This window comes from Pteropus medius, unplaced genomic scaffold (assembly GCF_902729225.1).
Source record: "Pteropus medius unplaced genomic scaffold, Ma_sr-lr_union100, whole genome shotgun sequence".
Classification (NCBI taxonomy): domain Eukaryota; kingdom Metazoa; phylum Chordata; class Mammalia; order Chiroptera; family Pteropodidae; genus Pteropus; species Pteropus medius.
Window position 1 is genome coordinate 25,881,325 of NW_024349802.1, and position 25,129 is coordinate 25,906,453.

The 25,129-nt window shown below is 34.7% G+C and overlaps 1 long non-coding RNA gene across 1 annotated transcript in view; it reads right to left on the reverse strand.

Annotated features, from left to right (window-relative positions):
- Positions 1 to 8,132: 8,132 nt before the first annotated feature.
- The window catches only part of LOC120581647 (uncharacterized), a 190,147-nt gene continuing 173,150 nt past the window's right edge, over positions 8,133 to 25,129 (reverse strand). The window contains exon 3 of the long non-coding RNA XR_005647361.1: positions 8,133 to 8,332. This is a non-coding gene — a long non-coding RNA (uncharacterized LOC120581647). The remainder of the gene's footprint in view (positions 8,333 to 25,129) is intronic.

The window sequence follows — 25,129 nt, forward strand, 5'->3', positions numbered from 1 at the left end:
TCAAGTCCCCTTGATATCAATGAGTTTATCTCATAAGCAGGCAAGTATTTACAGACTCTAAAAAAAAAAAATCTCACTCCTGTCTTTTTTCTTTTCTCCTCCCCATTCCAGCCTAATTATTTGTATTCCTTTTCTTCTACCATTTCTTTCTTTCTTCCTTGTCCTTCTTCTTATTCTTTTCTTTGCATAGCTACAGAAAGAAAGATTTGTCTGACAACTGCTATCTCCTACCTCTTAGCTTCTGAAAGCCATGATGAGTGTGGAAGTCTTCGGTTTTTTTTTTTTTAAAGAAGATTTAGTCTCCCTGCCCTGAACTGCGTTTAGGGTAATTGTGTATCTGCTTGAGGGCTGAATGCAATCTCTAGTCTTTTTCATAAAGTTTATGGCCCTGATGCCCCTTTAAAAGTCTCATGTGGCTGATTGATAGGCTCATTTCTGATACTAACCATAAAGAATTGGCCATCTTGAAGATAAGCCGCTCCTCCCCTGAGCATTACAGGAGGTAAAGGCACACCGCCATTATAGATGAAGCCTCCATTACAGATGGTGTTTCTTGCCTCAATCAGATTCATCCTTCAGCAGCCCAGGCAGTACTCTGTGCTGAGGGACTATACCACAGGATGTATAAACTCAGTGGAGTCCTTTTAGTTAATGGGTACCTAAGGATTAAAACATCATCATGGATGAAATGAAGAAAGCAATACCTAATACCCCATTTCCTAACTTCTGGTAATTTTCTCTTAATGTCATTAACCAAAAGAAAAGTTGACAGACTCATAGAATCTTCATCGTTCAGTAATCTGAGCCTTTTTATTTAATCCTAAGTATTTCTCAGATTTTACCTCTTTAATATGTGTTCTTAGTTTTCTTGTGAATCTATTTTTTTCTCCTCAAATTATCTTTCAACTATCTCTTCATGGGACAAGTGTGGTAATTAGTGATTTTTCCCTACTTCTACAACTTGTATATTCTGGCTCAAAATGGCACTTGACTTCTCAGAAAAAGGCAGAGCTGGGAGAGAGACAGGGAGGACGAAAGTGAAGTTAAGATAGAGGGAAAGGGTAGAGTGAAAGGGAGGGGACACATATTCACATAGAAGGAGAAGGAGGGAAGAAGAAGAGATTTTGTGAATGTTAAACTTCAATTTTTAACTGATGATGTAATTTCCTAGAGGAAAGAGAGTTACGATGAAAGATTTATTCATCATTCAAATGTTTACTGAACACTTTTTTATAGAATAGGTATGGTACCGTGACTAGGGTTATCAAACGTAAGACACAGCCAGTGAACATGAGGAACCCACATTTTAAATAACGGAAACATCAAAGCTATACATTAAATAATTACATATAATTACATTAAATGTTAAAATGTGACATAAGGCATTTAGGGATGTTGCCAATACCTCTGCATCCACTTATGTCTAGTTTCTTACCGACATCACATCCTAAAGAGCTCTCATCGATATCATCAATAACACTTATGGTGCTAAACCCAATGAGTAACTTTCAGACATTATTAATGAGTAGCAGTTGACCCAAGAGACAACTTCCTCCATCTTGAAATATTCCCTCTGTGTCTACTATACCACATATGCTGGTTTTCTGACAACTTCTCTGTTTCCTTTCAATCTCTTTTGTAAGCTCAACTCCTCTTGCCAATTACTAACGTGATTTCTCCACGGTTTGGTCCTGTGCTTACTTCTCTTCCCCATACTTTCTTAGTGATGTCATTCAACCTGGGGCTTCAACTACCTTTAACATACCAAGAACATTCAAAATTTTTTTCCAGGCAGACTTCTTCCTCCACAGCCCATCTGCAATGATTGCCTCTCTCAGGAGCCCATTCAGGGTTAACCACACCCTTGCTGGGGCAGTAACTCAATGAGTACTTCAGTGTCTTCAGTGTTTAATATGGTGTCTGGTATGTGGTAGAAAGTCACCATTTATTCAGCTATTGACTGGAATGGGGGCAAGACTTGGAGGAGAATAAAACACTACTTTTTAAATTGAGGATTTAAAAAACCTAAAGTTATTTTGAGGTTTGCCTTATGTATTGGTAGAGTGAGAGAGAAAGGCACGTGTGTGCGTACAAACATATACACAGAATCAGGGTAGTGAAATGAAAAAGAGGAACATGAACTATTAGTAGGAATTCTAGGAGTTAGAACAGTTCTTTTTCAATAAAGAGTATTGCTCAAATTTTTTAATAAACAGTTATCCAAAATGGTTTTGTTTCTAAGTGATTTTAGGGAGGAATAGGGCAAGGGAAATTATTTACTCACACGGCCTGTAATTTCTGATTTTCAAGAATAAATTCTTGATTTTAAGCATAGAAAAGTATTCGTAGATAACAACTTTGCTAGTAACATGTACACTCCTAAATTATAATGCAGACTATGATCTTTACTGATGAGTACCAGACACTGACATCCTGTCAACCCATTCAAGCCATTAAAATAAACAACCCCTTATGAAAATGAAAATTAAATATTACATTGGAGAAATTGAAAGCATGTTTTATCAAAGGCAATTTGTTTATTATATGACAGCCTTAGAAAACAACAGGAAAATTACAACTCTCACATTAAAATGAAAAGGCAGCAGCTTCTTTAGACACCACAGTAATAAGGGAGCCATAGGTCATTCCAAAAAAAAAAAAAATCAAACCTGTATATTCTATATGCAGGCACTGTCTGATTTCCTCTCCTTTGCATGCTACTGTGATGTAGGGGGAAGGACACATTTCTGCACTAGTTAATGGACCATAGAAAAAAGCAGTAACAAAGTCTTCCTTTTAAAAAATTCTTTCTTTATTGATAAAAGAGAGTGATTCTACAGAACAACCTCAAGAGGCAAAGTGTTAAAACCATGAGGTATACCAGGTAACAGTGCCTTCCTTCTCTTCCAGGGTCAGAGCCAATGGCCACCAATGCTTTCCATCCATGTGGTAGCCCACTGACACTATTCTTCACATGTTTGGCTGGGTTATGTGGGGTACTTATACCCTAGATTCTCAGATATGGTACCCAATATCATCTAACTACATATTTCTTTAAGGGACCCTTATTCTCTGTCCACTGTAATAAGCAAAGTAGCCACGAATTCTGGTCATGCTTTGGGTGGAACAATTATGTTCACGTCTACATCTTGGTGATGGTTGTTAACTGATTATGAGAATAGCAACAGAAAACTTTCCTAGAATATGTGGTACATCTAATGAAAATACTTCTAGAATGCTTGAATCAGTATACCACTATCAACATTATAGCTAGTACTGCTCGTACACTTCAGAGATTATTTTATTACAGTTTAACATCATTCTCTGAACATCAAAATATATTCAGCTTTCTATTTAAATGGACTGTCTAGAGGAAAAGCATAGTTGTTAACCCAATAACTAATTCTTTAATGCCAATATTTCAGAGAGCTGATGTTTACTAAAGCACTATTTGATGTAGAAAGAAATTATATGCAGACCAGGTGAATCTCAGATTCTTTGCAAAGGCATCGCATAACTAAAATAATAAAACAGACTTCACAGTAACAGAGGAATAACTTCAGAAATGAGAAAAAAGGGAGTTCTAGAATGTTACTTAGAATCAAGTGTACTTAGCCAATTTACACTTTCCTTATGTTCTTCAAGTAAATGAGCCTCATTGATCATATTTGATCTCTACCTTTGTAGCTAACAGTCTTAGTGGGTAAAATATTTCTTTCCTGAGGCCTTAGAAGGCTGACCCACAATGAAAGTGGTCTGGAGTTCAATTTGTGGACCTGGGGGTACAGTGGGCTAGAGAGACACAGAGCTCTGTCACTAGCTATGTAGTCTCAGCCTCAGTTTCCCAAAATATAATATGTGGAAACACTTTCTTCTAGTACAAGAAATACTAATATATTAGTATTTACTAAGAAATACTAAGGTATTAGTCTTGTTCCTATGTGCCTTATGTATATTTTAGGCTAGCAATGTATAAAGTTGCCTTCTTTCATGATGCTAATTTTTTTTTCATCTTGGAATTATTAACTACATGAGCCATAAACATCCCTTAACAACACTATAAGGATGTTTCAGTGAGCCGTAAGCAGAAGTCCTCTTTTCTTTTGTTGATAACCTACAACTATATGTAAAAAAAAGAACACTAAAAATAATGCCATTTTTGATTGCTAATGTCATGGACATTGGCAAGAATATTGAAGCTGTACATCAAAAAGATATTTTGGAGATAAGTCAGCATAAGAATAAAATCGAGCTCCCGAGCTCTCATGAAATTGAGAGATCTCTTTTGTATCTAAGTATATTTATGAGAATATTTCAACGGAAATGGAGAAAAAATAGAAATCCATTGCCATTATATTACTATTTTGTTGAAATGGCAATCTTATAATGAAATCTACAATTCCAGCTCTCATATCCTAAAGTGGGTTCCTGCTTGCTTTAATCTTGGTTATTGTTATATCGGCAAAGCAATCATTGAAATTAACTTTGGCATTTTACAAAAAGGCAAGATAGGTCTATGCTTCCTCCCCCTCCTGCCTTTTCATAATCCCATCTCTGTATTCTATGGCTGTCTTTAACAACAAAAGTTCAAGAACACCCAACAGAAACCAAAAATGGGGAGACTGTAATCTGGCATTTGGAAATCACAGTCTCCCCTAATTGAGTCTTGCCAAACCACAGAGTTATTAATTCTAGTTTGGTTCACCTAAACCACACCCTCTGAGACTTCCTCTTAGCGCTGTGGGGTAAAAAGAGTTACCAGTGCTTCTCTTATTGAGAAGCTGAATCTGAAAATGTGACTATGCAAGGCCCCAAACTGCCAAAGTCTGTGCTATCTCATTTTAAAAACAAATGTCTTGAATTAAATAGTCTATAAATCCCTTTAGCGCCAAGATGTTATGATTGCTATAGTCTTTAAGTTGTTCTTTCAACTTCAGTTATTCACATTCCACCATCATGAATTTTGCCTAACAAGGCAAACAACTTTCATTCTTATTATTTTTATTTAGGGCAGCACATTTTTTTGTGAGTTTTATTTGCATAGATGTGTGTAACATGGACAACTTTCAGTTTCAATTAATTCAAATAGATGATAAATTATAAAAATTAAAAAAAAAGATGGAAACAAAACAATGTAATTAAGTCCTGTTTAGATGGAAAGACCTAAGAATAACCAAATCTCAGAGCTGGTCTCTTTTTATTTAAAAAAGCTATAGAAGATGGAATACCATCAAATAGTCTCTCTTACCAAGAGAATCCCAAGTTTTGGAGGACAACTGAAAGGAGAATAAAATTATTTCCTCACTACAGGATTTAGTATGATTTAAATCATTGCTGGTACCACCAGTGAGACAGATCCCATTTGCTGAGAAAGCCACTGTGACTATTAAAAGGGTGTGTTACATTTTCAGACTCAACTTCAGACTGAAGTACTGAAAATCTTATTACTCCTTATCTCTAAGAAGCGATCTCAGAAATTGTCTTGATTTAAACAGCTCTTGTCCTGTTGTCTAACAAGCCAAGGGAAAGTTCCATGAGTTGCATGTTCTAAATCTTCTCATTTCTAGCTTTGAAAGTATGATTTTTAAAAATCTTTATTGAGATAGAATTCATATACCATAGAATTCACCTATGGTATATGTGTACAATTCAATGGTCCTAGTATATTCACAGAGTTGTGCAACCATCACTATGATCTAATTTTAGAACATTTTACTTTTCAAAAAAGAAACTCCATACCTATTAGCAGTGACACCTTATCTTACCCTTCCCAGCCCCAATTCTAGGCAACCAATAATCTGCTTTCTGTTTCTATACTTATGTATCTTAAACATTTCATACAAATGGAACCACACATGTTATTTTGTGACTGGCTTCTTTCATTTAACATAGTGTTTTCAAGGTTTACTCAGGTTATAGTGTTCATTATTACTTCTTTTTTTTTTTATTACAGCATTATTTCATTATATGGATATACCATATGTTACTTATCCATTCATCAGCTGATGGAAATCTGGGTTGTTTCCATATTTTGGCTATTATGAGTAATACTGCTGTGGATATGTATATGCAAGTTTTGTGCGGGCATATATGTTTATTTTTCTTGAGTATATACCTAGAAGTGGAATTTCTTGAAGATATACATTTTTGATCAATAATTTCATTATATCAAAACATAATTTTGCAGTCAGGTAGCACAAGAATAAAATAGATCCTGTGCCTTTTATTTTTATTTTTCTACTTTCATTCTTTTGCTTATTTTTCTTGTTTATATGCTAATTATATATTTCACTTGAAAAATATAAAAAAGCACCTATAATCAGAACGCATATTAAAAATAGTAGAGGACAAAATAGGTAATGTACCCACTCCTTCAATTCTATACCCAGAGACAAGTTTTTCTTTTTTTAAAAACTGTAGTATTATTTTTAACAAAAGTAAGATTATGCTATGCATATAGTTTGCATTTCTCAATTGTCGTTGACATACTTTTATGTCATCTGACATTGATTTACTGCATTTTAATAAAAACTATAGATATCATTACACTGAGGTACCTTGATTTATTTAACTAGTATTCTATTTTTTTTCTATTATAAGCAAAACACAATGAACATCTTGAATATATATCTTATAAACTTGAATAATCTCACAGAGTATTATCTGAGAAGTTAGGCTGTTGGGTCATATGATGCCTAATTAGAATTTTAATAGCTATTGGCTAATTTCACTTCAAGAAAAATTATTTCACTTCACATCCTCACTTATAATGAGTGCGAACGTCCTTATGGCCTCACCATTGTTCAATGTTATCAAGCTTACATTTTGCCAGTCTAAAACACAAAATACAATTTTTATACGTATTTAAGTATTAGTACACTTGAATAGTTTTTTCATTTTATTTATTGGCCATTGATATTTCTTTTGAGAATATCCAGTTCATATCATTTGCCTATTTTTTCACTAAATTATTTATGCTATTCTTGTGGATATGTCAACATGCATATGTTCTATATCTGTTGATAAAAATGCTTTAACTTTCTTTTGCCATAAAGATATTTCATATTTTTGTGTTGTCTTTTTTCTCTTTACTTTCTCTTGACTCTACCATTATTTTACTATTAAGCTGAAATGTTACTTTTATTCTATATTAAATCCCTGTATTTAGATTTCTTTCTAGACTCCATTCGATTCCACTGATCTCTTTATTTCTAAGCCAGTGCCAAAATGTTTTAATTATTTAAGCTTTATTAAAATATGTACTGCCGTATCAGATTGGACAAGTTCTTCATTTTCAAAAAATGTCTCAACTATATTCAGATATTTATTGTCACACATTAAAATTATATCAACTTGAATCACTTAATTTTTTTCTTTAAATTGTGTGCTATAGTTACTATTAATAGTATTTAATTAGTATAAAATGCTTTGCTCTTTTTTTATAATTTTAATTACAAAATTAAAGGAATCAATATATTGGTGTTAAACAATAATGACAAATTAATAGAATTATTCCAGTTTATATTTAAATTTGGATGAAAGAAGCTAGATCCTAATTAAGAAAAAACAACAACAAAACATAACAGAAAAAAGCTATGTTTAAATCTTGAAGTATTCAACTGACTATATAACTACACCAAGTAGAGAAGAAAATAAAGTTATTAAGTCATTAAAAAATACATTAAATTCCAGATGAAGTAGAGAAAGCAATAAAGTTATTTGGAACTGCTGCAGGAATTGTTTTAAAATAACCAATTGAACTTATCCAATAGGTTCACTTGAAGATTAAATTATGATTATAATATGAGAAATTTATAGTTAAGTAGCCTATCTTCCCAATAAAAATATAATGAATAATGGAGGAAACGATGGGTAAATGAAATTTTATTTTCACTATAATTAAGTTTCTCATCTCAAAAATCTTACATCTTCTTAAATCACTATGAATTAAACTATAGTGTTTACTTCATTGCAGAAGTTTCATGCCCAGTATGTTAACCTTTTCTCAGGAAATCTCAAGGCCATTTTCGTATAGTTATTTGCCAAGTCTTTCCCAAGAGTCCGAAAACATGACTTTTAAGAGGATATACACAAGACTTTGTTTTGCTGAGATAATGGTAAATTTAGTCGCTTTTTTCTTGCCCAAACGTTTCATCTATGCAAGTACAAAAATTCTGCACTTGTTTCCATAGCTACTAATGGAAACTCAAACCCAGTTCTTTTCTATCTAAACTCAGGATATTCATGAGGTTTATTGTTTAAGCTTCTTTCTTTACTCACCAGGTATGTGTCCTTGGGCAAATCACTTCATCTCTGCAGTACTCTGTTTTACCTGTAAAATGAGGAACTGGGTTAGACAATCTTTCAAATTCCTTTTGATTTTAACGTTCTGTCACTGTATTTAACACAGCCACTCAATTTTCTTAGTATTATTTAAGTTTGATAACTACTAGTCATAGGGAGAAATGTTTGCAGGGGAACCTACAATTTAAAACTTTCCATTTACCATTCCTATTGGAATGTGATTTTCATAGACAACTTACTTTTCTCAGATTGTTTCACTATAATCTCATTGAAGAGAATAGTCACAGGAATTCTAACATACGACCATATTTCCATAACTCATTCTAAAAATCAATTTTTCACCAGAGATTAGAGCAAATTCTGATTCTTGGGGACAAAGATTCTCTACCCTGATTTTAAGTTTGTTTGATTTCTCCAAACAGGGTGCTTTTTTTTTTGCGTGTGGGTGGGGAGAGAGGTGTTCCTATTCTATTAAGTTCTCATTTGTAACTTGACTTGCTTTCATAAAGAGCATCACTTTGAACTTTTGTCTTCAGAATGTTCATATCCTAGAAGTTCTTATTTTCTCTAAATTTGATTTTGTTTCTAGTTTTATTTTAAAAGCAACATTACAAATCTTAAAACATTTTATTATATATATATTTAATATATATATTTAAATTTCACAAAAAATAAGAAGTATAAAGCACTTTTTGTAGTCGTTTTGCAACTGCTGAAATAACAAAAGTTAAAAATCAAAACAAGAACCTGACTAAATTTCCACATCTTTCTATCAAAGCCAGTGGAGTGACTATAATTCAACTCATTAAGTAGGTTTGACAACGTCTATTTTCTAAAGTTTCTTTAATAAATGGATAAACTTTTTGCAATGAGTACTTTTTTGTTTATTATGATGACATTGGTTAATGAAATCCAGTAAGTTTCAAGTGTACAATTGCAATGACTGTTTCTTAATAAAATAATAATTTTAACAGGAAAAAAAACAACAACCAAGAACCCAGTAAAAGTGACATAGGGCAAGAGGGGACAGATTTCCAGCTACTGGAAGTATATTTCAGTATGGTCTTTTGGAGGGATATTATTTAATCCTATATTCAAAACCTCAGGAGATTAACTGAGCAATTCTAGTTTTAGGAGTGTGCCCTGAGGAAATAATTAAAAATAAGGGAAAGGAGAGGCATTCCACTGTTTATAAAAGTGAAAAATTGGAAACAACTGAAATGTACATAAACAGCGGCTTGGTAAACACAATTGAGATGCAACAATGCTATCAAGTTAGACACATACATTAAAATTATAATGTAAAGCAATGTAAAAGGTCATGGGGAAATGTTCATTCTAAAAAGTAGAAAATGGCTGTGTAATAATGTATATAGTAGGATTCTATTTCTTGTAAAAATTCATATGTATAAATATTTATATATACGTCAGAAAGTGACTGAGAAAATACCTGTTAAAATGTTAATACTCGTTACCTCTTGCTGAAAGAATTATAGGTAGATCATTTGTTAATTATCAAGGTTTTTGCATTGATTACATATTATACCATCATAAGAATTATTTAGCAGTAAGCTATCATTCTAAAAATAAGTGTCTAGATTATACTTATCCATATAATTAGACCTTCATAGAATCAATGATTTCAATGATTCAGTAAGTATATCATTTGCATTGAATCTATGTAAATAAATTTGATCTATTGTATAATCAGTTGCTGATTTATTTGTACTGAAGAAAATCAAAATTAGTATTAGTATTTATTAGTAATAGTATTTATTAAAGATAAATACTATCTTTAATTTCAAAGCTTTTTAAAAATAAATTATACTAATTACTTTTATTTGCTTTTTACTTGGATTCTATATGCCCATGCAGTCAGTTGCAAGCTCCATGAGGGCAAGTTTTACTTTTTTGTTTCATTTAGCATAGATTACATTATATAGCTGAAGAGATTAGATACAAAAAAAAACTATTTGTTTTATAACATCTTAAAATAAAAAGTTATTAGATTGATCAGTTTGTTCCTATAACCTGTAATGTCCAAAAGTTGGCAAAATATTCCCTGAACCTAACCCCTTGGAGTTTACATAACCTAACCAACACAAAAGCAAAGTGTACTATATCAACATCCAGCATATTTATAAAAAAAAAAAAAAAAGACAATGAATATTGATGATTTCGAGAAAGTTAATCTTCTTTACTGTGTTGACCATTATTTAATTTTATGCCTTTAAAAAATTACATCTGATAAATCAGCCATAATAAAAAATTTGAACTCTAAATATAATTAACCAAATGGCACCCAGTGCCAGTTAGGTGAATGTTAATGTGCAGAAAGTTCATGCTGTAGAGACATTTTTTACAACCTGAGCAAAGTGGAAGTGCATGATTAAACTTTGGTTTGGATGGTGTCAAGAGAGGAATAGTTTAATTCAGAAAAATATATATATAATGCTAATTGTTCAGAAGTGTATCTTTCTATCATCTATAAAAAGAATAAGACTTTCAAAGCAAATTGAGTAAGAAGCACATTTATTAAACAATTCTATATAAATCATTCTTATCTAAGTAATCATTCAATTTTTTAAGAGCTCTTCTAAAAGGAATTTATTGGTCAAGCTCCGTAGTAAAGATATTGTCTGTAGTAAAATATAGTTCATAGTAAAAATATTTTATTTATTTTAAAATAATTAATTAGCATTCTCTATCATTTGAACTAGTCTTACTTCAGTGAGTCTGAATAAACAAAAGTTCATCATTTTCTTAAAATATAAAAGCAAGCACAAATATAATTCCGAGGTCAAGAAACGGAAACAAAAGAAGTTCTTCTCATTTTTTCTTTGAAGCTGCTCTCATCCCATAAGGTCTATGAATGAGTAAGCCCTCCTTATGCCAAGTCTTCAAAGCAAAAAATGAAGTGGAAAGTTACTCAATTATCTGGCAAATTCAGTCAGTGAGACAAGCCAACCTAGATTAATTGAAACTTTTAGTACCTGTTTTTGCTTATGGTTTTTCTAAGAGATTAAGTATTTAAAATTTACTCTTTAGGTAAATATTTTCGTTTCAAACTTTAAGAGGGGATAAATAACTAGGATATCAAAATCCGACTCCTATTCTCAATTATAATTTCAAAAATTATGGAGACAACCACAAGTTCCTTAACAATGGAACATCTTAAGTCATAATCAGTACACAAGAGTGTTTATTGCAAAAGATTCCTAAAATGCCTGTTCCCTACTGGTTTATAACTGCCAATAGGACCTAGTTTGCATGTTGAATGCAAAAAGCATGGAAGTTTCTGGCAAAAACATTTATAATGCTTAATGTAGCAGTGGGGCCATTCAGACTAAGTCCATTAGCTTCAAGGTTAGAAGCTAACATTTCAATGATCTGCCTGCTCATCAATGGTGAACCACTGTGGAAACCTCAAATATGTCCTGATTCATGAGATAAATACTGGAGGATGCCACTATAGAAAACAACTTCATGAAGCGCTAACAACAAAGGCTCATTTATTAAAGGTATGGTTTACTTTAAGGCTTACTAATTAGTGCTATATTCAATCAATTTACATGGACTGTAGTGGGGTATCAGTCATTAAGGAGATTTTTCCCTAAGGATTCTGAGGAGAGGCAAAGAATGGATTTCACACAAAGACAGTATTACGTTTCATATTTAAAGACAGACAACATTATATTTTGTTGAATTGTTGAAAGGATTCTATTCTTCCAAAATGCTGATGGCAAAACTCTCAGGCAAAATAAGGGTTTAATTTATCTTTCCTGAAATATATACAAGTATTAAACAAATCAACAGTTGTTGGTTATATACTGAAGATTTCTTTATAATGCAACCTGCTTCTAAGAGCATCTACTGCTCTGAGACAGAGTCCCAACTTTTAAATAAATGGCAAGAATCTAGTGGATTCAGTAAACATTCTTCTTACCTTTATACTTTCTTTCTATATTCTGGAAAGTTTTTGATCAATGTCCAAACCATATTTATGCACATATTAAGGTTATTTATTTTAGACAGTTAGTGTTGTAAACTGGTTGGGCTACAGAGCAAATTGTACACTCAAATATTTTCTTGAGCTACTACTCCTTACGACTGAATCTCAATGCTTTTAGGTGGGTTGGCATATCTCTGGCTTTTCAGAGGCTCCCCTCTTCCCACTGCCTTATACCCAGCTATTTGAAGGCTTTCTCACAATGACATGATCTCACCTCGCCTCACAACTCCTAGTTTATTTTCCTAACTTAATTGAGTCTCTAGCATGTGTCAATCCTCTGCCACATTCAGCTACGAGCAGGAAATTGATCTCTTGGCCCCGTTGAAACATTTCCCTGCATATCAAGCTCTGAATCAAGAAGACTGCCAAGAGTTGGATATGTTTCCCAAGATGACGATAGTGAATTCTTTACTGTTAGCCATGGACTGGTAAGATTAAACTCTCGTTTAATGATAATTATGGAATATTTGACATGGCTGGTGTGGCAGATACTGTCAGGGCACTGCTCGCATCCCCTTCTCCCTTTCCCATCTTCCCACACCAGCTCCCAGTGTGTTTTCAGTCCCAATAGCCACACCTGTGACTCTTCATGGGTGGATCATCAGATATAAGAGGTATAATTATGCCAGTCACACCCCTCTCTAACTCTTAATTACTTTCTCCCCATTCCTCACTATAATCATCTCTGCATTGGGGCAACCTACTTAAAAACAGCCTATTTCCCAAAGTGGAAGAGAATAAGGATAATGGGTGACCAACCCTTGCAGAGACCCTGTGGTGTTCCCATAAAACAAAATGACTCAATTTGGGACTTCTGCAATATATGTAACATATCTGTGCATATATTGTACTTTCAATTCTTAAGGACCTTCGGTACAGCTTTTATATATATAAAAGCTGAACTTGTCATTTGTCTCATAGTTCATTGATGGTAATGGGAATTTTTACATATTATTGCAAAATTTGACATTGTCAGGGAGTGAGTGTACCTGTTGCCAAGTACCATGCATTCATTTGGTGATTCTGTCATTGACCTCAAGCATCCTTGTATAACTTTTTATATACAATTTTACCAAATGATGGGATTAATTTACAAATGAATCCCAAATCTCAACATGGCTGTGAATTTAAAATTTTGAAAAATATTTCTGAAACTTTGGCTTTTAATTTGTTACTCTTGAGAACCCCCTTTTGGCAAAAGCATAATGAATACATGCTAATGATCTAGACGATCTTGGTTCAGCTACTGGTGTTACAATTTTCTAATACATGAAGTATTTAAAGACTAATGAGACAGTACATTATATCTGCATGGTAATCTAGTTCAGAAGTTCACAATTATTTTATTTTCAATATTAATTGCTTTTGTCTCTCAATAAATGACTCTGTAGGAAGTGGAATTCAATTTCATTCATTTTCAATAATCGAGATTGCTTTGAACTAGCTCAATAATTCTCAGCTCCTCTTGGCCTCTGATATATTACTGGTGGTAGCACATAAATAATCTCAGTTTTCTTTTTGGATTCCTAAGCAGAGCTGGCCTTTGGCAAAATGGCTAAGTAGATGCAGTTTGCTCTTCATGCTCCCAGTCTTTTCTGTGGTCTCTTCAGCATCCACAGTCCCCCTGCCCCTCAGGTTTCTCATGCTGTTATCACTCCTGCTCCTTTCTCCCCCCAGGTGCAAGTGACAGGAGAAAGTTATTCACACACCTGAGATTTCTAGTCTCCTTGCGTTTGTTCATCCTGTGCCCTCTGCCTGAGCAACCTTCTGCCTACATATCCAAATACGCCAAAAAGTGAGTTAGGGGTTCACATCAAAGACCGCCATTGTCTGCAGATTTCTCTAGGAGGAAGAATGCGTGGCTCTCCACTGGTCTCCTTTGTACCTCTCCCACGCTCCTTCATCTCCTCACACTGATTTAGAAGTATTCACATGCCTCTCTCCCCTACCAGACAATCAGCTTCTCAAGGTTCCAAATGACAAGTCATTCATCCGTATATTTCTTATAGTGCTTAGCTGTGTTCTTTGTCAAAAAAAAGTCCATATGAATAAATAAACCAATGGATAAGTTAATGAATGAACATGAGGATTGAGAGGCTTGTCTGTGTTTTAGTCATATGAAACTACTTTAGTTCCTCCAATGACAAGTTTCACCAATTCACCTCAGAGCCTTTGTCTATCTATAGATTCTAGCCCTGCTCAAGCTGTACTGGTACTGTGTACATGTGGACTCCTGCCCAGCCCCCACTAGACTGAGACCACCTCGAGGGCAAGGACACTGGTATGTCACTGAGGTGGTCTCAGTCTAGTGGGGGCTGGACAGGAGTCCAGGCCCAGGGTGAGAGCTCAATTCATTTCTGTGGAGTGAATGGGATCATGGTACTCTGGGATTTCATCAGTTTTTCTTTTAAAGTTTACATTTCAAAAGATGATTACAAGCAGGGTGCTTCATGGGCCACTGTTGTAGAGGCCACCTCGTGAGGTCAGTGAAGGAGAGAGACAGTAGCCTTACCTACGAACCCTAACCTCACGCTAGTGCTCTACTTGATTTAAGCATTTTACAGAAGCTTTGAAAATCGTTACCTAACAATCCAGAGCAAAGTGACTACCAAACTCACCTATCAGCACTCCATCAACCTTTATGGAACACATGGGCTGTATTTATTGGCACTGGATTTCTTTTTATCTGTTTGCAAGTCGTTTTCAAGAGTGTTGTAATAGTTTTCCTACATAGTTCACAGGATCCTAGAGAAAAAGACACCTGACTTTTCTTATGCTGGCTCCCAGCTGGAATGCCAACAAAATGCTCTGCATCTGGATCTTAGGGACTATTGCCAAGGATTTCGCTCAATTCAGAAAGCATTTACTGTGGACCTGCTAAGCAAAGGAAGCTGCATTTGGAGTAGGAAAAAGGTAGATATAAATAAAGCCCCTTCCTTACCCCTCAGAACTTAAAATCTTATCAGAAGGAAAGACAGATAAGTCACTATGTTTGAAACAAGAGGAGTTGTAGCAGTTTTCTTATGAACAGGATGTTCTATGTGATAGTGTCAAGGGACTGAGTTTAATTTCATAACTTATTATACATTCAAACTATTGGAAAGAGGTTTGATAGCTGTCTGATCTCTTTTCCTATAACCAATGCAATATACAGAACTAGGCCCAAAAGTGTGTTAATTGACCTGGTCCTTATGTTCTTAAGTGTGTGTGTGTGTGTGTGTGTGTGTGTGTGTGTGTGTGTGTGTGTGTTGGGGATGGGGGTGGGGAGTGTTCCACTATGTTTACCCAGAAGGTTTATCATCATCACATCCTGTCATAAGCCACACTCCCATGTGGCACAGGGGTGTTGCTCTTTACTAGGTTACATGTGCCTTTATTTGCTTAAAAACTCTAATATTTCCCTCAGCCTACTTCAGTTCTTTTTGCCTTTCCTTATTAGGGATGCTTCCCAATTTTAATTACTTTTCATGTTCTGCTCTGAACTCACTATAAACAGTAAACGAACTAATAAAAATTGACTTCCAGCAACCGAGAGGGAGAGCGATCTCATTGCTTCTGCTCAGTTTCTCCCTCAGCATCTCCAAGTCTAAAATTTTTTCTTTTTCCTTAAAAAAAAAAAAAAAAAGACTGTTTCACATCTTATTTGTGGCTCCACTCTTACTACTCCTGGCTCATCTCTTTTCTTGTCATGCCCCCGAAGTCACTGATTTCTATTTTTTTTTTTCATGTGGAGAGCATGAAGCTATCTCTGGTGCGAGAGAAGGATGCTGTAGGGTAAAGGTAAAAGAGAATATAATTGTTACTTTGCAATCATCTTCACTATTTTTCCCTAAAGGAACTTCCTGCTAACCTTCAGGAAAATACTTCCAATTATAAACCTACTAACTTCTCTCTACTATTGCACAGTTGTCCATCCAAAAGATTTGTAAGGCTCTTCTGTAGAGCTGCCACACGACAAAGAAAAACATTCAGATAAATTTGAATTTCAGACAAATAATAAGTAACTGGGCATAAATGTGTCCTGAATATTGCATGGTGTATATTTATACTAAAAAAATTATTTATTTGAAATTTAAGTGTACCTTGGTATTCTTTTTTTTTTTATTTGCTAAATCTGTCAACTGTACTTCCTTATATTTAAAAATTGAGTTTCAGTGAGCCTATAACAAAATTTAGGAGGAAGTTTAGTAAGATGGTCAAGAAGAGAGGTTTTGGAATCAAACATAAAGTCGTTTGCATCTCATGTTTGTTCCATGTTGTGATAATAATTAGGGCTTTTTACATATATTCTGGTACTACTCTACTCATGATATATAGTAAAAATCTACTTCCTCTGTTCAGTTTAAGTTAAGTGTTGGCAATCAGCTTTAGCCAATGAAATGGGTATAGAAGCGTCTTCCCTTTTTCCTCTCTTAGTGATCATGGAGGCATATACTGAGGTGGAACCTCCATTAGTGTGGATCCCGAGTATCTACAATAAGCAGGGTATCTTACAATAACATAAATGACAAAGGCATTTGTATGTGTGTGTGGCGGGGCGGGGCAAATTAGTGAAATTTGTAGGATAGCCTAGCTTTTGTGGGAAAGGGTATCGGATTTGAAATCAAAAGATCTATACTTAAATCTTAACTTTCTATTTATTCACCTTGTGATGTCTGGCAAATTGCTCCATAGGTCCAAGCATTAATAGAAAAATGGTGTTGATGATTCTCTGTCAACCGAAGATTCACCATAATAAGCATTTACTGAGCATTTGTTGCATGCTGAATTTAATAATACTGTGAGGAATACAAATTTCAGGAAGATGCATCACTTCATTAATGACAAAAGTGAAACAAAAACACAATAATAGCTATAACATCTTTTTTGGACTCACCACATGCCAGACAGTTCTAAGCATTTTACAAATATTACTCATCTAATTATTACAACAACCCTTTGGTTGTTTATCCATGAGGGACCAGCACAGGAAATTAAGTGGCTTACCTCAATTAATTGATAACCTCCATTATAGGTAACGGTATCAGAGCTACTAAAAGGAATGTGATGAGGAGATAAGAAGCACCAGCCACAATATAAATGCGCACATCACTTCTTTCATTGATATAGCTTTATTTTTTGGAAGGGGGTCAATCAAGCTCAACAGGGGGCCTACTTATTTACAATGCTCCTTAATTTCATTGCAGAACCTCTCTTTTTAACCCTGATGTTCTTAAATTAAATCCACATTTCTAATATTATTTTGGATATTTTCCTATGGTTTGATAACTTAAATTTATTATGTCCATAAAAAACTAATTTTCTCTCTAGTTTCTGCTTCTAATAACTTTAGTTCTGTGAATGGAATCATCGTTAATGTAGTTATCCAAATTTGAATGACTCATCTTTGAGTCCTCCTGCTCCCCCTTCCAACTGTTCTAGAGGATGTATTTTTTTTTAACTTTTCAGTTACAGTCTAGATACATTATATCAGTTTTAGGTGTACATATAGTAAGCAGACATTTATAAAACTTACCAAGTGATTACTCCAATAAGTCTAGTACACATCTGACACCATACATAGTTACTACAATATTACTTACTATATTCCTTATGCTGTACTTTACATCCCTGTGACTGTTTTGATAACTGGCAATTTGTAAAGTTTTTCTGTACTTTCCTCACATTTCCCCCATCTTTCCACATCCACTGTCAATAATCTGCTTTAAAATTTTCCTTCCTCTTATTTCTATTCCTATTATCACAGCTACCCACCTTCTCACCCTACCTCTATGACCATCTTGTTCTAAATATATTTTACCTACAGCTTCCTGATTTTTCTTCCTAAAGGGTAGCTCTACCCTAGAATCCAACTCCAAAAAGATTTATGAGTTGATTTTTGCAAAATACCTTTATCATCCTCTCATGCCTCTCATATTTCCATGCACTTAAGATTCAAAGAAGCTGGACCCAACTTTGGCATCTTTAGACAGTTCTTTGAAAGTATTTGCAAGCTTCCTTTTTTCTTTCCTTATAACCCTCAGGCCAAGACCTGTCTTATTGCTTCAAACACCCCTTCTCTCCTAAGTTTACAAATAGAATTCACAACGACAATTACATTTTGCTATTCCTCTTTCATACTTGTACTTTATCTGTGTTTTCTTATGATCTCTGACAAGTATTTTAAACTCTGCTTTGTCTCAACACCTGCTTTTCCTCTGAGATGATGAAACATTTTCACTTAAAATTCTACTCCTTCCTTTTCTGTGGCCCCACATTCAAAACCTATTCTATTTTTGTTAAATATGGCATATCGAAGATTCACATTCATCTCTATCTCCTCCCAAGAGGCATAAATTCACAAAGCTAAAGAGAATGAGAGAGGAGACAACAGCGGATGAAAGATGACAACAAAATATTAGTAGCTGGAAAGCATATGGAAAACTTAGCAGACAAGAGAATTAGAACATTAAATTGTGGGTTGCATCAAAAAGGAATGAATGGTCAACAAGAACCAAGCCAACTTATATAACAGAAGGAAATGCAATCATAGTATATGGCATCCTCATATATAAGCAATATTTGCACAATCACATGTGTAATATTGAATATTGATTAATTTAAAATTGTGATTTATCTATAGGAAAATGGGAGTTGAGAACTGAGCACATGAATGTAATATGAAATAGTTAAATCTTTATCATCTATAAATAGATGCAAGTAAATGATTTCTCCAATGAACAATCAATAAAAAGTATAAACAAGTAAATTAGAAATATTAGAATAAAATTTAAAAAAATGTTGAAAAGTTGAAAATGACTGCCTCAAGGAAGCAGGAATAACTGTTGGAGAATGGTGGAACATGAAATTGCTGTGTTTTGTTGTTTTATAGAACCACATGACTTCTCGAACTGAATACATGAAATACTTTTCCTCTAAAACAAAACCGCTTTACCCAAGTGTAACAGAACATAATTTTTAGTATTTCTGAAATCATGAATCTTCTGAGAAGTAAAGAATTATTTTAAAAAAATTAGTTCGTGAGTCTCATCTTGAGGATTAAGTCTTATATAAAATATTGACCATTTTACGCTGACTTCGGTTGTAAGGATTTGAAATACATCTCATGTGCTCGAAGAAGGCAAACCCTGTGGTAGTGAACATGCTGCCTGCTGGACCTCTTTTCACAGCCAAAGTCTGGGAATGGGTGAGGGCAGGGCTCTCTAGGCTTGATTCTTCCGGAGTCAACTCAACACACCATCTAAATGTTGTCTAAATTCGTTGAGTCTAGAAACTTGCTATATTTGTTTGGCATATGCTTTTCCATATCTCTGAACTACCCTTTCTCACTTGCCTACCAAACTCTTACTCAGTCTTTAAATTCTGAGTAAATGATCCTTCTTCTAGGACGCTTTCTCTCCCCTAGTAGTAAATGATGTCCTCTTTTCATTTGCTTGATTATAGTTCTCATAACACCACTCACAACCAATTACCTCTCTATATGCCTTCCCTTTTATCAGACTTTGAGGTCTTTGAGAGAGGGGACTATATCTTGCTTATTTTCTATTCACAGTGTCAAAAATTTTTATCAAATGAATAAACAGAATCAGGAAATTAGGCAGCTCCTATCAAATACCTGAAATGTTTATTATGCTTACAGGAAACCACCCATAGCCCACCATCAGCCTGTACCTAAAAGTCCAAACAATGTGAAGATGTTGAACTAAAATAATATGCTCTAATTCTTAACACTACAAAAGAGGCAAGCTGCACAGAAAAATACATATTCAGAGCTAAAATATTCAAAGTATGCCCTCTTGCCTTTATGAATCTCTCAGCCTGTCCCAGAAAGCCTGCCAATTTTTTTTAATGACGAGCATTATTCATTGAAAAAAGAAGGGTCAGAGTGGTAGAAATAAGCAAGAACAAACTATCAGTCCAAATTATACATATTCCACCCAATTCAATGCTGAAATTCTTGAAACTCTAAACATTTGGTGGACTTTTGACAGTTCTGAGTCACGTCACACGAATGCTAGAGTCTATGGTAGAAGAAGACACACTTGTCTACAACTGGCAAAGGGACAGGTCTCTAGACAAGCCTTAACCTGCCCTTCCAAACCTACATCCTTTCTCCCAGCTCCTGGTATCTCAGTTATTCCACAGGCACCTCTAAGGAGTCCCACCGTTTATTTAAAGTTACTTCAACTTGGCTTAACCCACAACACTTCTCCAAGTCAGCTGAAAGCTATGTCCGGTTGCATTCCCACACAAGAAACCATATCATTACTGAACTAAAGAGAGAAAATATGCCCTTAATTTCTTTCTCTGAAGATGTGCCTTTTTTTATCCCCTGAAACTAAAAAGCATAACTGGATGAAACACAACTATTAGATAAAGAGTAAAGAAATCTGAGAGTAACTGTCTTTGGTCAGTTAATCCACCAGTTTTCTGCCCCTACAAAGGTTAATCAACACATATAGAATGTCTCAGAAATGTGGACACAATTATAAACACTTTTTAACAGCTTGAGTGAGTATGTTTAAGCAGAATTTATACAATGAAACAAGCCCTTTGACATCATAACATTACATTCCTTCAAAACATCAACATTCTGCTTTTACTGATGTGTTAGCATGGGAAAGTTGAATGTATTTAAGTGGGATATTATATATTGGATGAGGGGAGTTAGAGCTACTTTGTAAAAAAAGTATTTTGCAAGGTATAGCTATTCAGATCAACTATGTAGGAAATCCAGACCAATGATTTAAATGGCCCAAATCACCAAGTTAACTATTTTTCAATCCTGTACTTTTCACTGTGTAGGCAATATTTATACAAAGTGAAGACATGAAATAATGATCCTGCTAATCTATACAAACAGAACAACCTGCATTATTCAGTCCCTAAATGCTGGTGCACTGGGAAGAGCAGGTGTCAGAACCCAAAAGACCTAAGTTCAAATTCTTTAAGCCTCTCAGTTTACCTATCTTTAGAAATAAGACAAACACAATAAGAGGCATTATCCTGAGTGATTGGAAGAGAGCTCCTAGCACAGGCTTAATAAATAGAGATGATTACTGCAAAATATACCACGGCCTTTCATTGTATTTTACCTGCCTACATTGTATGTATACACAGCCTCAAGTTACTATGGAACACCAGTTCCTTAAAGTTTGCTACAGTATCTTACAGGGTATGTGTGGAGACTGGGTGAGTCTTTCAAAAACTCCTTTATCTTCTTCCACCAGGTTCTTTTACATAAACATTTTTTTTTAATGAATCGCTCTGCCCCCTCCTTCCCCCAAGACTTTCCTTATGGATTGAGCCCCCAACCTAATCATATAAGTACCTGATGGGCTGGAACACTTCCAAAAGGGCCTCTTAGGAAAAACAATCTGAAGGGTTTTCTTCCTTTTCTTTTGTAATTACATAATTACTCAGCTGACTAATATGAGTCACCATGTGCCATTCTAATCTCCCAGGCACAAAATAGTTTTATTATTTTCCTTGAAACTACCTAATTACCCAATGGATAGCAATAATTCCCGGGCACTTTTCAGTAAGTAATCTGTAAAGCTCAAGGCTGAAATTCCTCTAGAAGTCTTTGAAAATAGAGGAGCACTTAGAATAATATTATCATTCTCCACATGAGACACTGGGGTTCTCGGTGGCAAGAGTGGTCCAACGATAAACCACAAATAAATTTGGGGAAAAAAACTGTATGACTCTGGGCACGAGATGATTTAATGAGGCAGAGTCTCCCTGCTGAGTCCTAGGAAATAAGTATTCATGAGCCAGAAGAGCAGCAGTTGAGTGCACATCTCATCAGTTAAGAAAAAGAAATTAATAAGCATTCCTGATATGTTTATTTATTTATAATTATATGCATCTGCTATAGTTAACCCATATATTAACTATTAGCAAAGCTTAATTAACATTTTGATAAAATCTAAATATTAATAGAAACTATAATATTTTTTCACATCCCAGTGGAAGCTTAGTGTACCCTGGTTTGGAGAATGTTGCCTTCTGCAATATCCAAATCTCCAATAGGTTCTAAAATTGGTCTATGATTGACCTGTAGTTGCTCAGTGTCTATTCACTTAGGGACTAGATTAGGACACTGTATATGTTGAGATTTTTCTTCCCCTTTTAAAGGGATGTGCGAGAAATTCACACAAGCTTGTGAACCATGAGTCTACCCTAGGATATTTTCTAGGGGATGTTCAGAAACCAGCAGGCAGAAGAATCTTCTCTCCATGCCTTTCCTTTCTTCTTTCCCTAAATTCCTATCCATCCCCAGGAATGGTGAGTTTACGAAAGCTTCTTTCTGGTCTAGAATATAAAGGCTTGGGCAGATTACATGATTTACAAAGCCAACATGTTGCCTTATGCCCTGGGTATGATAGATTTCTAACTAAAAAGAAACACATATTTATCCAAGCTATTGAACAGCTAGGTCTAATCAATATTAAATTTGATCAAGCCATTTTCTAATGTGTAATAAAATACTAAGTCATGTTCATAAATTCAATGGTATTTAGAACTGTCCTCTATAGTTCATAATCATTAAAGCATTTGAAAAAAAGAGGTTATATTAAATTTTATTTTGGAACTAATAAAAATATTGAACCTAAAGAACTTCCGAAGCTTCACTAGCGCAGCTGAACCTAGTAATCTGCTTGTAATTTATTGAAGTAATTATTGATTCAAGTCTATGACAATGAATTTTATATTCCAGAGATTCACAGCTCACATTTTTAAAAAGTTTCATAGGTGCTATAAAAAATTAATCTGAAAAACTGTTCAGTCAGGTCTTATTCTTCTGGTACATAAACCAAATCACACACTGTAGTGGAAGTAGCAACACTGAAGTCGTTTTGACAGTTGAACACAAACAGAGGCCCTCGAACAATGAACACACAGAAACAGTACACTCCCCTGGAGGGAGGCGGCTCTGTCTTTGAATGTCTGGAAGGGAGCCAACAGGCTGTCCATTAACTCAGACCTCTCATATACCAACAGTTACCTCATTTTCTCTCTTGGAAAGATCTCCTGATCGACATCCTCCTGCTCTCTCTCAGATCCCCAATCTTTCTCAACTCTGTTAATTAGAGGAGAGAAGAAAAGGAGAGGAAAGCCAGGAAGCTTACTACACATCTATAAACATACAGCGTCCACTCTCTTTTCCCAGCTTGGAAGTTTAAGATTTCTTTTTCTATCTAATAGCTGGGCAAACTGCTCTTGCAAGGAGGCACTATAACTGGGCTTATCCCAAATTTTAGACCAGCGATTTCCTAGAAACAGGCCTAACATCTTTCTTCCTCTCTTGTAAGACCATTCAGTGCCACCAAACTAAACTTTACAGATTTTTGAACTTTTCTTTCAGAAGTCATTGGTTATAGTCCATTCCTCCAAACAGAACAAAAATGCTTAGAGGACTTTGATTATAAAGTTGATGACTCCCCTTCAAGCTATAAGTGGTCAGATGCAAATAGGGGATTCACTGAAAATGATGGAGATAAATAAAGAGAGATAGGACTGCTGTATGGGGGAAGGGATGGTTCAAAGATTCCAGAACTGGCCTGATATATTGTTTGACTATTGCTTCCTAAAGATTCCATTGCCACTAGAAAGAATTTTTACATAATTGTAGAATATGTCAGCAACATTAGAAAGACACTTACTTTAATTTACTATTCATTCAGTCTACAAAAGTTGAGTACCTACTATTTTCCAAATACTACTTACAGGGAACTAGAGAAACACAATTCATTTACTTCCCCAAATATATTTCTAGTATTCATTACAAGCCAGGCAGGTGCTGACCACATACCATGGTCCTAGCACGTGGCACCTTGATATATCAATTCTAGGCTCTGATTACTAAGATAGGGCCTGATAAGAGAGAATTTGAGGATTATTTAGAGCTTTAGAATCTGTAAAAATAAACTTCATTCCTTCCATTATTCTGATATGTATTAGTGAAGGGTCTGTATATGTTTGGTAGCATGCTGGGCACTGAGGATATAGCAGTGAGCAGACCCAGGTATGATTCCTGCCTGACCCTTAAACCAGTTGACACAAATCCAATTTCTCATGTTTTGTCCAACTCGGGGAGAAGATATTAACATGAGAATCACAATCACCTAAAGTTTCAACTGTCATTCATCTTTGGTATATCTTTTTCCCCAGCTTTATTGGAATATAACTGACAAAAAAAATGCATATATTTAGATTGTAAAATGTGACCTTTAAAGATGTATAGTGTGATGATTTAATATGAATATATGTTGCAAAATGATTATCACAATCAAGTTACTCCATTATCTCATATAGTTAACTTCGTGTATGTGTGTGTGTGTGTGTGTGTGGTGAGATCTAGTCTCTTAGCAAGTTTCATAGTATATAATATAGCATTATTAATTATAGTCGCCATACTATACATTGTATCCCCAGAACTTATTCATAGCAGAAAGTTTGGACCCTTTGACCAACATATCTCTGTTCCCGCCTGTACTCCACCCTGCCCCAGATCCTGGCAACCACTGTTCTACTCTCTGGTTCTATGAGTTCCACTTTTTAAAAGTCTACATATAAGCAAAAATCATAACTGTCATTAGTCCTTGAAGGTGAGGTAGAGAGGGCTGCAATACATTAAACAGAAGAATTTGGGTCAAAAAAGAGGGAAGAGTCTGTTAAGAATTCACTGAAAAGGTTTTGTTGTTTAAAATTCTTCTCTGAACTTGATTACCTTCTGTTGATTCATTTTCACTTACTTTAGAGGATTTCATTGAACTGAAATTCTAATTTTAAAAAAAAAGTGAAAGA